The sequence below is a fragment of the Furipterus horrens genome, unplaced genomic scaffold (assembly GCF_987537825.1).
Source record: "Furipterus horrens unplaced genomic scaffold, mFurHor1.1.pri manual_scaffold_7, whole genome shotgun sequence".
NCBI lineage: Eukaryota > Metazoa > Chordata > Mammalia > Chiroptera > Furipteridae > Furipterus > Furipterus horrens.
The window spans coordinates 104,143,740-104,158,261 of NW_028327177.1; the positions used below are offsets into that span (position 1 = coordinate 104,143,740).

The 14,522-nt window shown below is 40.6% G+C and overlaps 1 protein-coding gene across 3 annotated transcripts in view; it reads left to right on the top strand.

Moving 5' to 3' along the window:
- The first annotated feature begins 803 nt into the window (after positions 1-803).
- ATG7 (autophagy related 7) overlaps positions 804-14,522 on the top strand; it is a 290,543-nt gene continuing 276,824 nt past the window's right edge. For 2 of the 3 annotated variants that reach the window (XM_090284178.1, XM_090284180.1), the window contains exon 1: positions 804-866. The gene's annotated coding sequence lies outside the window, so the exon portion shown is untranslated. Of the gene's footprint in view, positions 867-886; positions 949-14,522 lie in introns of those variants that run through there. The other variant, XM_090284179.1, reaches the window with a different exon arrangement.

Genomic DNA, 14,522 nt, shown 5'->3' on the forward strand with positions numbered 1-14,522 from the left:
AAAATCCTTTCAAATAAAGTATCTCCTTAATAAGTAAAACAAGCTTTGATTAGAATCCTGGCCCTAAAGTTCTTCAGCTTTCCTTCAGCAAGCCCCTTAACTTTCCCTAGACTCCATTCTTTCATATGTGAAATGGGGATAATATAACACCTACAATACTTTGCTGGACCTTTGAGTGACAATTAGTGATATGAAAACCTGCAAGCACAGTAGATAATCAATAACTAGTAGTCATTACTCTTTGTTATTATGAGTCTATAGAGCTACATCAGAGTCACTTTGCGAATGGCCTGACATATCAGATTAGGTTTATACTCACTATTATATTTTCAACACCTGTTCACTGCTTGGCACATAGTATACGTCCAATAAATAATTTAGATGAATAACTTTATTCCATTGACAACGGAGAGCTATGAGAATAATGCCTAGTTTAGAAAGAGCAGTTTGGTCACTGTCGAATTTCATTGGCTTTTACCTATTAAAATTCCCATCTTCTGTCTATCCACACCTGTCTCCTAATGGTCCTTGGAATACATTTGATGCTGCCTCTCCTGTTCTCTTTTGATTTTCTGGAATATATTCGTACACATTCCCATGTCTGATAAAGAAACGCCTCTCAAGATCAGCTCTCACCAGGGTGCCTCGCCCACCTCCTGATGCCCCTCCTTCTCCCCTCCCCATCCACCCCGGCCCGAGTCAAGTTCCTCCCACTCAGCCCGGTGCTAGGGGCTCATTTACCAGACTGACCCGCAACTCCGTCTGCGCCTGCGCACCACTAACCCCAAGCAGGCGCAGGCGGGGCCACGTTGCGTCATCGGGGCGCGCTCTGGGGACGACGCCTTGGTTGCCGGAAGTTGAGCGCGGTAAGTGAGCCGCGCGGGTGAGGGAATCGCGGGGTCCTGCGCGTAGGTTTTGGAAGCTTGGCGGGAAGGAGCGAGCTCGGCGGTAGGGGCGAAGGTCACAAAGGGTCTCAATATCCTCCGTCCATCAGGGAGTAACTGACGCTCTCTCTCGCCCTTTCTCCAGCTACGTCCCCTCCGACTGGTTTAGCTCGGGGTCTTCTGACTAGGAAGCTACTAATTTCCTAAGTGCTCAGAATGTACGGTTTTAGAACACGGGAGCTAGGACGACAGATCCTTATCCTGGCTTTGCCCCGTTTGCTGTGTGACTGGCACGTCATTCCCCTTTCTGAGCCTTCTTACCTCATCTGTAAAATGGGAGCGCTAATAACGTTAGTTGTGAAGCGATGATGTTAAATTGGGCTTTTCTGAGCTGAGATTTTTGATTGCTCGGTTTGGTCCAAGGGTTGCAAATTTGAATGGTTAATCAGGTAAGGTAAATGTAGCAGTATAAGAAAATTTCTGTGTCATACATAGAGTCAAACTTATTTTGACTGAATTGAATTTTATGGGGACAATATTAACATATATAATCTTGGAGAAATAAACTAAGACTGCAGTGTGTGCTTGTGCCTGTTCGAGCACGCAGGCAGTCTCTTGAATTTTAAACTGTGGCGACTAACACACTTTTTTAAATTGGCAACTAATTAAAAATCTTTTAACTCAGTACAAATGAAACCGGGCATACCTGTGGCTGCCAGTTTGGGACCCTTGGGTCCCAGATTCCCTTTTCCATTTAATACTTGGATTTCTTCTGTGATATTGCCACTGGTTTAATTTCATAAGTGACAGAAGCTCACTACTGGCTATTCCTATATGGACTTGTCCCGGCTCTGACTCTTAAAAAAGTCATAAACTGAGCTGAAAGCAGTTACCCAGTAATTTACCCTTGTCCCTCCTTCAGGCCCTTAAGGATTTCACTTCCACTTTATTGCCCACACATCTTTGAATGCTGATAGTTTGTCTTCCTCTTCTCATTTTTGCTTCTCCAGTCTAGGCACATTTGATTTTTCTTTCTTTTTTTTTTTTTTTATCCACAGTAAACTCCACAACAACTGAGAATTTTGTTATGTGTCAGGCACTATTGTAAGCATTGATGATGTAGCAGTAAAAATAAAACAAAAACGCCTGTTTCATGGAGCCTTCTTTTTGGTAATGGTGGCAGCAGTTGTGATAGTAATACAAATGTTTAATGGGTGGTGTTTCAGATCCTGATAGATGTTATTTTTTTTTTTTTTCATTACTAAGTGCTGCTTTTAATTTTCATTGTGAAAATGCAAACTTTGATATGTTATAGGGCAAGACGGTGGACACTGCCTGTTTGTCTCTTTCAGTGGGTTAAGCGGAGTCAAGGTCTCATCCAAGATAATGACCCTCAAACTGAAGTTTCTTTTTTTTTTTTTTTTTTTTTTTTTTTAATATATTTTATTGATTATGCTGTTACAGTAGTTCCAATTTTTTCCCCTTTACTCCCCTCCACCCAGTATCTCCCTCCCCCAGCATCCCCCCCCAAGTCCATACCCATGGTTCGTAAAAAATAACTATCCCTCCCTCTCAGATATTAAGACCCTTTGTAATCTTGTAAAGGATAATGGGCGAAGGTCTCAAGCTCCTCTAGCTGCTTCAAGCTGGACATGGTCGTCGTCCTACCTACCCTTGGGTCCAGAAATCCCTAATAAGAGTGGGGGTGTGGAGGGGAGGGTGGCCTTCCCACATGGGGAAGGATCATGCAGACTCCAGGTCAGTTGGCTGTCTCCGGACAACGGCGTGCTTGGTTTAGCAGGCTGGCATCCTTGTTGTGTTCTGGGGGCAACAGATTTGGCAAAAAGGGTTAAAAAGCATCATTCAATCCATAACTACTAGGTGGCAAAAGGCAGGGATTAATTTTTCAATGTTCCACATTAGGAGGGAAAAAAAAAAAAAAAAAAGGGCTTCTTTGGAGGAAGGTGTGCGAGGCACATCTCTCCTGTCCAAAACCCTTTTGCCCATTTTATTTAGTTTGGGCTGAGGGAAATAGTTTATGTTTCCCCCCTCTCAGACCTCTGGGCCCTTTCTGTCCAAGCCATTAGGATAGAAAAGAGAATTCAGTTTTAAAGTGAAGCCCACAGACCACCCCATTCTTCACCAACTCAGCCATTTAGTTCAGCCAAACTGTTGAGTCTCCGGAGGCAGCGCTGCAGAGAGGATTAAGTGAGGCTTATGCGTACAGACAATCACTCAGGTAATGCGGTCATAGGCTTATGCCCTCTGGTTCAATTTTGCTCATTTGTTTGTGTTGTTCATTAGTTTCCTGTAATAGGTGACAGCATAACGTATTTTTCTTTCGTTGCCTGGCTTATTTCGCTAAGCATAATTCTCTCTAGTTCCATCCATGTTGTTGCAAATGGTAGAAGTTCCTTCTTTCTTTCTGCTACATAGAACTCCATTGTGTAAATGTACCACAGTTTTTTGATCCACTCATCTACAGATGGGCATTTAGGTTGTTTCCAGCACTTGGCTATTGTAAATAGTGCTGCTATGAACATTGGAGTGCATAGGTTCTTTTGAATTGGTGTTTCAGGATTTTTCGGATATAATCCCAGTAATGGAATTGCTGGTTCAAAAGGCAGTTCCATTTTTAGTTTTTTGAGGAAATTCCAAACTGTTTTCCATAGTGGCTGCACCAGTCTGCATTCCCACCAGCAATGCACCAGGGTTCCCGTTTCTCCGCATCCTCTCCAGCACAAGTTGTTTGTTGATTTGTTGATTATGGCCATTCTGACTGGTGTGAGGTGGTATCTCATTGTGGTTTTTATTTGCATCTCTCTGATGGCTAGTGATGTTGAGCATATTTTCATATGTCTATGGGCCCTCTGTATGTCTTCTTTGGAGAAGTGTTTGTTCAGGTCCTTTGCCCATTTTTTAATTGGGTTGTCTGTCTTCTTGGTGTTGAGTCGTATGAGTTCTTTATATATTTTGGAGATTACCGATAAGTACTTATTCATTGTCATTTTTCCCCTTTGTACTCGTGTTCTTCTCTGTCTCTCTCTGTTTCTTTATCTTCTTAGAGCAGACCTTTTAGCATCTCTTGCATTGCTGGTTTGGTGGAGATGTATTCTTTTAGCCTTCTTTTGTCTTGGAAGCTCCTTATTTCACCCTCCATTTTGAATGAGAGCTTTGCTGGGTATAGTATTCTAGGTTGTAGGCCTTTGTTTTTCATTGCTTGGAATACTTTTTGCCATTCCCTTCTGGCTTGTAGTGTTTCTGCTGAGAAATCTGATGATAGCCTTATTGGAGTACCCTTGTATGTTATTAGTTGTTTTTCTCTTGCTGCTTTCCTGATAGATGTTATTAAAAAAAGAAAGAGTACTGGGGGTTGGGGGGGAGGAGAGGAAGCTTTTCTCTGAGGTGATGCTTGAATTAATACCTGATTGAAGAAAAAGCCGTACTTGTGAAGGCTCACCTTGCCTAATTGTTGCCCCATCTCCCAACTCTGCGCTCTAGTATTACTGAACTGTCCACAGGCTGTGTCTCACCTGTAGCTCTTCGCTCCTGCTGCTTCTGCTCCCTAGAACATCTTCCCCCTCCATTTTTCTTGGCCAACTCTTCCCTGTCCCTCAGGTGACATCATTTTGAAACCATTTAAAAAGTTGAATATAGGGCTCTCATTCAAGCACAGGGTCCTTCTTCTGTTCCTAGGCAGCCTCTCATGATAGAGAATAAGCACGAGTATTTATTGAGTGACTGCTTTGCGTTTGGCACTGCTCTGCAAGCCGAAAATACCAAAATGAGCAAGATATACATTTCTGTTCTTAAGGAGTTAATTTTTTATTTTTTAATTCAAGGGCATATATAATAGCACTATTGTAGAGCTGTGCTGGAGGAGAATTTAGGGTGTTCATAAGTCAGGCTCAGCCATCAGAGAAGGCTCCTGTGAGGACATGTTGCTTTATCCAAGTCCTAAAGGATGAGCAGGATTAGACAGGTAAAGAAGGGTAAGAGGTGGGAAGATATTGCAGACATTGGGAGTGGTGTGAGCAAAGGACTGTGGGTGACAATGCATGACCTGCAGGTAGTTCACCTGAGTTGGAGTGTGGAGTTGTAGGATAAGAGGTGACTGAAAAGGTAAGCAGGAGGCAAATCCAGAAGGGCCTTGTGGTCAATAGCATGTTAAGAGCACACTTTGGAATCTAAAATACTTCTGTACCAATAGTACTTCTGTACTAGCTTTGCCACTGAACTAGGGTTGTGACCTTGGGCAATTCACTCTTTCTAAGCTTCAGTTTTCTCACCTATAAAAAGGGGAAATACAATATAAGCTCTTCTAGGGTTGGGGAAGTACAATATAAGCTCTTCTAGGGTTGCTATGAGAATTAAATGAGATGATATTTGTTACTCACTTGGCACTGGTAGACGGTAAACAATAACTGTAGCAGTTAATATTGCCATGCTGAGGAGTTTGGACTTTATTTTGAACGTGTGGTGGTGGAGAGGGGCACTGAAGGGTTTTAGACAGGGTATGCCATGCTCTTATCTGTTTTAGATTACCCAGGCAGCATCAAGGTGATTACATTGAACAGGGTGGAACTAGTCAGGGCATTGTTGCCACGGTCAAGGTGACAGAAGGAGGCCTGAATCAAGGCAATGACTGTGGAGAGAGAGAAGGGTGGATGGATTTGAAAGATAAAGGAAGTAGGATTTGCTGGACTGGTAACTGAGTGACCCCACAGTAGGGAGAGGTGGGAGATAGGAATCAAGATACGAGGGTCAGTGAGAATGAATCCTCTGGGTGGTAATAATAACAGAGTTGTTTGATTAGCATTCCCTGATTGATTATTCCTGACCTTCTCTCAGATTGCCTCTGTCCTCCAATTTTACTAATAGATGAGTGAAGTTCATTAATACCCCCCTTCTCTCCTCTACTTCCCGATTATTACTTACACTTTCTCAATGTAAGTAAGGCCCAAATGTGATTCAAGGGAGAATAACTAAGTGTTGCTTTGTTACCAGGTAGACAATATGCATCTCCATTGTCTTGGCAGACTGGGCAACAGTCTATTCACTTGGTCTCGGTCCAGCCCCTTCATTCTGATTACCCTTCTTTGAACATGCTCCTGTTTGACAGTCTCTCTGTGTGGGGTAGAAAGGAAGTTCTCTTTCCTCTAGGAGTCTGATCATGCAGAACAGGACTTTGCTTTTCTTGAGGTAACTTAAGGCCCTTTGGCTTTATTGTAGACAAACACATCATGCTCTTGACACTGTCACTCTGTCAGTTCAGTGCTTCTCATGTGTGCATGGGCAGCTCTCTTGGCCACTTCCTCCTTGCCTTTCATATTTTCATTCCTCTCCCAGCCTCCTAACCTTGCCCTCGACTCTTCCCAGTCATCAGACCTCAGTGTTGCCGGGACTCCTGGACACTTTCCCTTCCTTATCTTTTGAAGTGTTGGAACATCTGATATTGCTGATATTCCTTCACATATGAAAACCACTCCTGCTTTGTAATATCTTTCTGGCCATTTTCCCTCAGATTTCATTGTGGGCTCTTTTCCTTTTTTTTGTCCCTTAAATGCTAGTTTTCTCCAAGGCTCTGACTTCTCTTTTTACCCACAGCTTCAGCTCCCACTTATGTGTCAGTGACCCCCTCCCTGCTCTGTATCATGAGCCTGGATCTTTCCTGAGTGCCAGCCCTCAATTTCAAAAAGTTCAGACTAAGCCCAGTATCATCCCACCAAACCTGTGGTTCTTTCTCCATTCTTCAGTCTCACTCTCTTTTTTCCATTTCATCATTCCAGACAGAACCGGGGAGTCATTTTTCCCTCTCATAACATCCCTCTCTGTACCCCTCCCAGTCCAGGCAGTCATCACAATTCTACAGATTTATTTCCTTGATATCTCTCGACACATCTTCATTTCCTCTCCCACTGCCTTAAATCAGGCTCATCTCACTTCCTACCTCTATTCCTGCCTTGCCTTAGCAGTGTGGCCTTCACTAGTGTTTGTGCCCTTTCTAAAATACGGATCTTTGCTATAACACAGATCCCTATTTCTTCAGACTAATTTAGATATCCCTCTTTCCTCCTCTCATAATATTTTATAGATATCGCACTGTACTGTACTGGTTTTACCCACAAATTGCTATACTGTCAATCCTGGTCTGTCTAACCCTAAAAATATTAGATCCTTAAAGACAGGGACCATAGCTTTTTTTGCCATTGAATCCTGAAATATAGCACAGGGACTAGTACATAATATGGATATTTATTGAAGGAATAACTAAATGAAACCCCAATAGCTTTGGCACATGTTTTGCTGATAATAATAGTTTTACTTTTGAGTACCTTGTGTCAGATACATGCATTTTCTAATTGAATCCTCGCAATACTGTATCATATGTGGTGTCCTATCTTAAAGGTAGGGAAACAGGCTCAGAGAAGTTAAGTGGCTTGGGCAAGGTCGTGTGGCTAGAAGTAGCAGAGGTGGGATTTGAACTTGTGTCTCATGCCCTTCTGTTTATTGTACTGCCTCCTGTGTGCCAGATTGCATTGTTATCCAATTGTGGGGTGTTTTTTGGATGAGATTTATGACCCTGTATTTCCCTTAATGAAAATTTTAATCTTGTTAAAATAGGCCTGTCATTCCAGGCAATCAGAATCTTTTTTATTCTGAATTTTTGTTACCTGTGATATTGCCTATTTCTTCCTGCTTCATGTCATGTGTAGAGTTGATAAACAAGCATATTGTTATCCAAGTCGCTGATAAAATGTAGTAACAATACCTTATTGAATAGATTTATATGTTCGTTTTACTGCTGTAAGCCTCTGACACAGATTCAGCACACATAAAATACTTAGTAAAGACTGATTAATATTCATTGATATAGATAAATAAAACACAGTAGTCCCTCCTTATCTATGGGGGATACATTCTGAGGACCCCTGTGGATACCTGAGATTGTGGATAATACCAAACCCTATATATGTTTTTTCTTATACATACATACTTGTGATAAAGTCTAATTTATAAATGAGGCACAATAAGAAATTAACAATAGCTAATAAAAGAGTAATTATAATAATATACCGTAATTTAAGTTATGTGAATGTGGACTGTCTCTCTGTCAAAATATCTTTACCTACCCTTCTTGTGATGATGTGAGATGATAAAATACCTACATGGTGAGGTGAATGATGCAAGATACTATTAGGATACTATTGATTTAATTTTACATCAGAAAGAGGATCATCTGCTTTGGGTGATCCTGCATCATCGAACCATGATGATATTGATGGTCAGATGTCAAGAGCAGGTGATAGCAATAGTTGAGAATCCTTGATAATTGAAGGTTTGGTTTTTTTGTTTTTTGTTTTTTAAACTAACAGGTGGGTAGCATATACATTGTGGATATGCCGGACACAGGGATGATTAACAACTGTGGCAGGATGGCGCTGGACAGTGCAGGATTTCATCACGCTACTCAGAACAAAGTGTAATTTTAAACTTATGAATTGTTCTGGAATTTTTTAATTAATATTTTTGGACTGTGGTTGACCATTGGTATCTGAAACTGTGAAAAGTGAAGCAGTGGATAGGGAGGACCACTGTAAAAATAAATTGGACAGGACGAAAAACTGAGCCAAAGACTTATCACTGTTAGCTCCTTATTAATGTTAATTCATTCCTTAACCAACATGTTTCGAATAAGATTATTTGTCAGTACTTAATTCCTCTAATTATGTTAGTGTTTAATTCCTACATCTTCATCTAGGATATCTGGAGTAGTCTTGTCAGAGACCTTGCTGAGGTCCAGATATCCTATATCCTATGTTTATGGTTCTTCTGTGATCAAAGCAGAAATGCAGTTACATACTCTGTAATGCCTTGTTCTTAAAGAAACCATAGTGGTCTCTTATGATTACTTAGGACTGCTGCATACATCCGAGGGGGTTTTGTTTAGCTCGTAGGCATCATGAATGTATTTTTGTAATAAGTTTTTTGACAGACAGGAATAGAATGCCTTGAGGTAACTTATTCAATATTATAACAATTTTCTAAGAAAAGGAAGTAAAATGTCTTGAAGGAGTACAATTTTCTAATTGTACAAAGATGCCATGTGGACTAGAATGGCTCATCTGACACCTTTCCTGGAAGCAAAGTCTGTTCAGTGGGATATAGAATCCATCCTTATTCTCATCTTTGGAAATCAAATATTTTAAACATCGGAAATTAAGTATTAGCTTGTCCCAATTTTTTAGCACTTCTTCCATTTTCCAGGACTCCTTTAAAGGTCCTCAGAAATGAAAACCACAGAGATTTATTCAGAAGCCAGACTTCGTTTTTCAGCCACCTTTTAGAAAACTGTCACAGATTTTAGTCATTGGTTGACATAAGGGCTCCCTAGCAATTCAGGTTGGCTGTCCCTCATGTACAGAATGGACCAGCATGTCGCTGTTGATTGGTGAAGGTAACAAAAAAGACAAGTAGACATACTCTTCTCCATCATCCTTCTGTTATCCCTTTTTCCTCTTTTCCAGATTTTTTCAGCTTTCCCTTTCACTCCCTCATGGGTATGCCACACCCTACAATGCTAGTATCTAGTGCCCATGGTCAGAAAACTGAGGCTGGATGAGAGTAGATTATATGTGAAGGTTCAGGTTATTACAACAGAAGGAAAAGAAAAGACAGGAAAAACAATTCCCAGAAGTAACCAGTGAGAATGCAAGTTATAGTTTAAACACTATGGAGGTGACTGATACACCTTCTGAAGAAACAAATGTTGATTCTGTAGGGGTAGGTGGCTCACATGGATATGAGAGGACAACTTGTCCATAATAGCAATTATCCTGCCTGCTTATATGACAGCTGTTAGCACCTAACAGCATAGTCACTAAAAAGCCATTTTGGGTGACTTGGTGTCTTGTGGAGACATCAGTTTGGCTCAGGGGCATCTTGACTTTAATGCAATTTTTTAAAGGAATTGAGGCTTCTGTACCCAGCTGATTCTCGCATAGGAGTCCTGAGTTTTCATCTTCCTATAAAGCCTAATCTTCTAAGTTTGGAACTTCCCCTGCTCCTTTTGGAAGGGAACGCTTTTTAAACCCCTCTCTTTAGCAGCTTTGCAAAATATTTCCAAACTCATGAAATTGCTCAAGCGTCATTAGCCAGCAGAACATGCATTGGCTCCATAAGCCAGATGGGCCCTCTCCCCACTTCTGGTCATCTCCATCTCCTTTTTACCCATCAGAAGCTAAGAACATATTCTCTGTCAGTGGGACTCCATCATGTGATTTGGTGCTTATTTTAATGACTCCCAGAGCTCACAGCCCCACAGCTGGGAACATGAGAACAGAAGCTTGCTTCATGTGCTCCATTTTGGCCCAGAGAAGCTACTTCAGGGCCAAATTGAGGTTATTCTGGCACTTCTGCTAAGTGAATGGCCCCACACAGCCTTAGAGAAATTGAACACAAAGTGCTCCTAACCCTTAGAAATTGTCCCCTGGACTTCCCCTTGATGACCTATAGCAAGAGACCATCCATTTCATTTTAATAAACCTCTACTGCAACTACAGTGAAGGGAGGTGAGACATATATGAGGTGTGTTTTGAGGCAGAGAGAGTTTGTATAGTGAGCATGAGGAAGGTCAGCCACGTTGGTCAGGCACTGTTGTGTGTGGGAGGGGATGAGAAGAAAAACTAATGGCAGCTACCATTATTGACTGCTGGCTCCATGCCAGGCACCGTAACAGGCACATCACACACGTTCTTATTTAGCCCTTCCACCAACCTCCTGGGTTGGGTGTAATTATCCTTTTTTTTTACCGATGAGGAAATCGAGGCACAGAACATAAAGTTACCTACCCAAGGCTACTCAGCCAGTGAGAGGTGGAGCCACAACTCAAAATTGGGTTTGTCTGAAAACCAGAATGCTTTTAGCATTGTTTCTCTGAACCATTCAAAACTGCCTTGCCCTCCCCAAGCAAGCAAACAACCCAATACACGTACTTGGAAAAATTATAGTGAGAGATTTTTTTAGTATGGTTAGGCTGGTCTGTTTCTCTGGCCCGCCTTCCAGGATCTAATTTTCCTAAAGACAGGTTTGTTTGTTGTTGTTCTTTAATCTCCCCGATTGCTATTTATTATTTAACAGTTCTTCATTTCAAAAATCCTACAATGGCTTAATATTTGCTGTGTCCAATACAGTTGGTCCCCCATGGAGGGAAAACAGTTGGGCAGACTGCAGGAAGCACTTCTGTTCCAATTAATTTTATAAGCAGCAAAGCCAAAATAATTGGTTATTTTCATCTTTAGCATCCTTAATAACAAAATGCTAGAAAAATATATGGAAATGATATTTCATTTAGACTCCTTGTTTAGAGCAATGAATTTCTCTTCACCAAAGCTAGGTTTAAATAGGTCATCTGTTAACTGTTGGATGAATACAGGAAGGTTCTTTGTAGGATTGGTATAACTTGAATATAGGGTTTTCTGTTCTACTTCTTTGTTTAGGTATACTATACATATAGCAGAATGCACTCAGGTAAATATATAGCTCCTTAGTTTTTACATATGTATGTGCCTTGTCACCACCACCCAGGTCAGGGTATATAGCTCCCCAGGAGGCTTCCTCATGCCCCTTCCCAGTCAGTAGCCCCACTCCACCCTGTAATTACTCTTCTAACTTCTATCATGTTGATTGATTTTGTCCATTGAACATACAGGCTGGGTGTGTGTAGGCACTAAAATTGTCTTAATATTTTACTTTGAACAGTTACAGAAACCTTGCAAAAATAAGACAAAGACCTTCCCTATGCCCTTATCCCAGAGACTCCATCCAGATTTCATCCCAGTGACAGTCTTTATAGGAGACCGTCAGTCCAGGATTCACATGTTGCCCCCAGTCATCATGACTTATCTCATCTGTCACTCTCGAACGGTTCTTTAGAGTTCCCTTGACTTTTAAGACCTTGATACTTTTAATGATTTTAAGCCAGCCAGTCCTAGTCTTTTTGTAGAATATTTTTTAGTTTGGGTTTATCTGATATTTCCTCCCGATTAGAGCCAGGTCATGTATTTTCAGCTGAATACCACTGGTATGTTCTTTTCAATGCATTCTGTTGGATAGCACTCAATATCTGTTTGTCCCATTACTACTGGTGTTAACTTTGATTTCTTCATTAAGATGGTGTCTGCCAGATTTTGTCACCAAAGAGTCACTTTGTCTTTTTTTTTTTTTTTTGGTGGAGAGATACTTTGAGATTGTAGGCTTTTAATTTATATACTTACTTTCAGGAAGAAGTATTCTTTATTTTGCATTTGGTTGAGGAAGTTTTCATTTAAATTGCTTTGTACATACATATTTCCTGTCCTTTAAGATTTTAGTCCTCAAAAAACAAAACAAAACAAAACAATAAATAATATGTTTAGAGACCTTTCAAGCCATATGGCTTATCTCTGTATGTTCTTGACTTCTTACTCCAGTCTCCATATTCCATGGTAATAAGCCTGGAGTTTGTCTTCAATCACAGAAGCCTGGGTTATTTTTTTTCTCTTGTTTCTCTTGGGTTTCTAGAATGCATTTAAAGAGTTTCCAGAATTCATCTTAGAAACATTTGAGAGCCATTCTGCAAAGTACTAAGGTATATCGAGAGGAATATGAGCTAGAATCTGTATTTGGTTGGATGGAATAGAGGCAGATGGATAAGCAGAGTTGAACAATATGTGCTAATAAATGTAAGGGTAGCTTAGAGAGAGAAGTGATTAACTCTGGCTAATGGGAGGAGCATGAGAGGAGTAAAGAGAGTAAGAGGCAGGTTTGGGAAAGCTTTCTGTAACAGATAACATCTGATCTAGATTTTGAAAAATTTCAGGCAGTCATGGGGGCTGGGGTACCTTTTAGACAGAGAGGGCTGTTCAGGGTTGTGTAGGCAGGACAGCAAGTGTGTTTGGTAGAGGAGCAGCAGCTCAATGCTTCTTCAGCAAATCAGAGGTGGGGTGGCAGGTCCAGCAGGGCGGCACTAGAGAAGGTGGGAGGCAGCCACAGAGGTCCAAGAGAAAGTAATAAAGGAAACCATCAGAGGTGTGGTAACATGCCTATTTAGGATGTGAGATGCTGCTGATGCAGTCTTCCCTGCATGTTACAAGCTTCAATAAATATCAAATGAGCTTTACCTAGGCTTAATGATGCTGACATATGTGTGAGAGTCTTCTGTGTAGACTGCATTTACTGGTTCATAAAGATGTATTTGCAGCATTACAAGGTGCATATTGTAGATCAGCAAATGTGGACTTCGAATCTGGCCTTTCAATCTGCTTCCCCCTCAGTAATTTTTGCAGATCTCTGCTACCCTCTAAAAAGAATTTCCCTTGAATGTCAGTCTCTCTAAAAACAAAATACATTATTGTCACCTTCAAATTATCAAAAAATAGCGTGTTTGGAAGGTCATTTAGTCCATGAGTCAGCAAACTAGAGCTTGCAAGTCAGATCCTGCCTGGGGCCTTTTGTGTGTATGTGTGTGCGCGCAGTCTATGAGCTAAAAATGTTTTTTACATTTTTCAAGAGTTGTAAAAAAGAAGGAAGAAAATATGACAAACTGTTTTGGCCTGCAATGCCTAAAATGTTTACTATCTGGCCCTTTTCAGGAAAAGCCTGCCAACCCCTGGTCTTGCCTGACTGCCTGATACAGTAATCCTTTGTGCAGTGTTACTTAGCAAATAATCATCTAATATATGCTTGAACACTTCCACTAATGGGAATTTTATTATCTCTCTAGTCAATCTGTTTTCTATTTGGACAATTCAGGCTATCAGTAATTTTTAAACTATGCTGAAATTTGTCTCATAGTATCCATCCTTTGGCCCTTTTGGGGGCAGGGGAAGAGAGCTATTATTTTATGTCAACATTTACTGAGCTAGTATATTCTAGGCACTGTGTTAATTGCTGAAAAGAAGGTGAATAAGACATTTAAAAAAAAAAATCAAGGATCTCCCAAGTGTTATTTCTTGGCACTAAAGCAGTTGAGCTGACAGTCTTATTTCTCATTCTCTGGCTTTGTGCCATTGCGTTAGGTCTTTTTTTTTAATGATTTTACTTCTTTCTGAATATTATCCTCCATACACGAATTTCAGAGGGTAAAAGGGTAATACAGTGAAACTAAGTTTCTCCATACTCCTGTCTCTTGACCCCATAGCTTCTTTCTTAGGAAGCAACCACTAATACATATTTCCTGTGGGGATTTGACATTAAAGAACAGCACAAACACAAGGTTTAGGTCCATTTGAACAGAAACTTTTAAGTCCAATGGCGCTTTTTTTTTTTTTAATCTTCTATTTGTAAGTTGCTGAACATGATTTAATTTTATTTTCACAAAAACCTGAAATTTGTACCAAGTTTGGGTGGTAGACACAGCTCCAGAGGGTCTGTGTCTTTTTCAGTCTAATCTTAACTAAATGTTTTGGTTATTGCTGGCTTTCTTATACAGCTGGGATTCTTGTTCATGGCAGTATTAAATCCTCATCAAAGCCTTTCCTCTTTCTTTAGAAGTTACACAACCCTATCTTGTGTAACTCCTGGGTTTCACATCCTGAATATGATAGAAATAGTCTGAAATAAAATTGAGTCATAACGATGCCTCCATCAGTTTCTTTC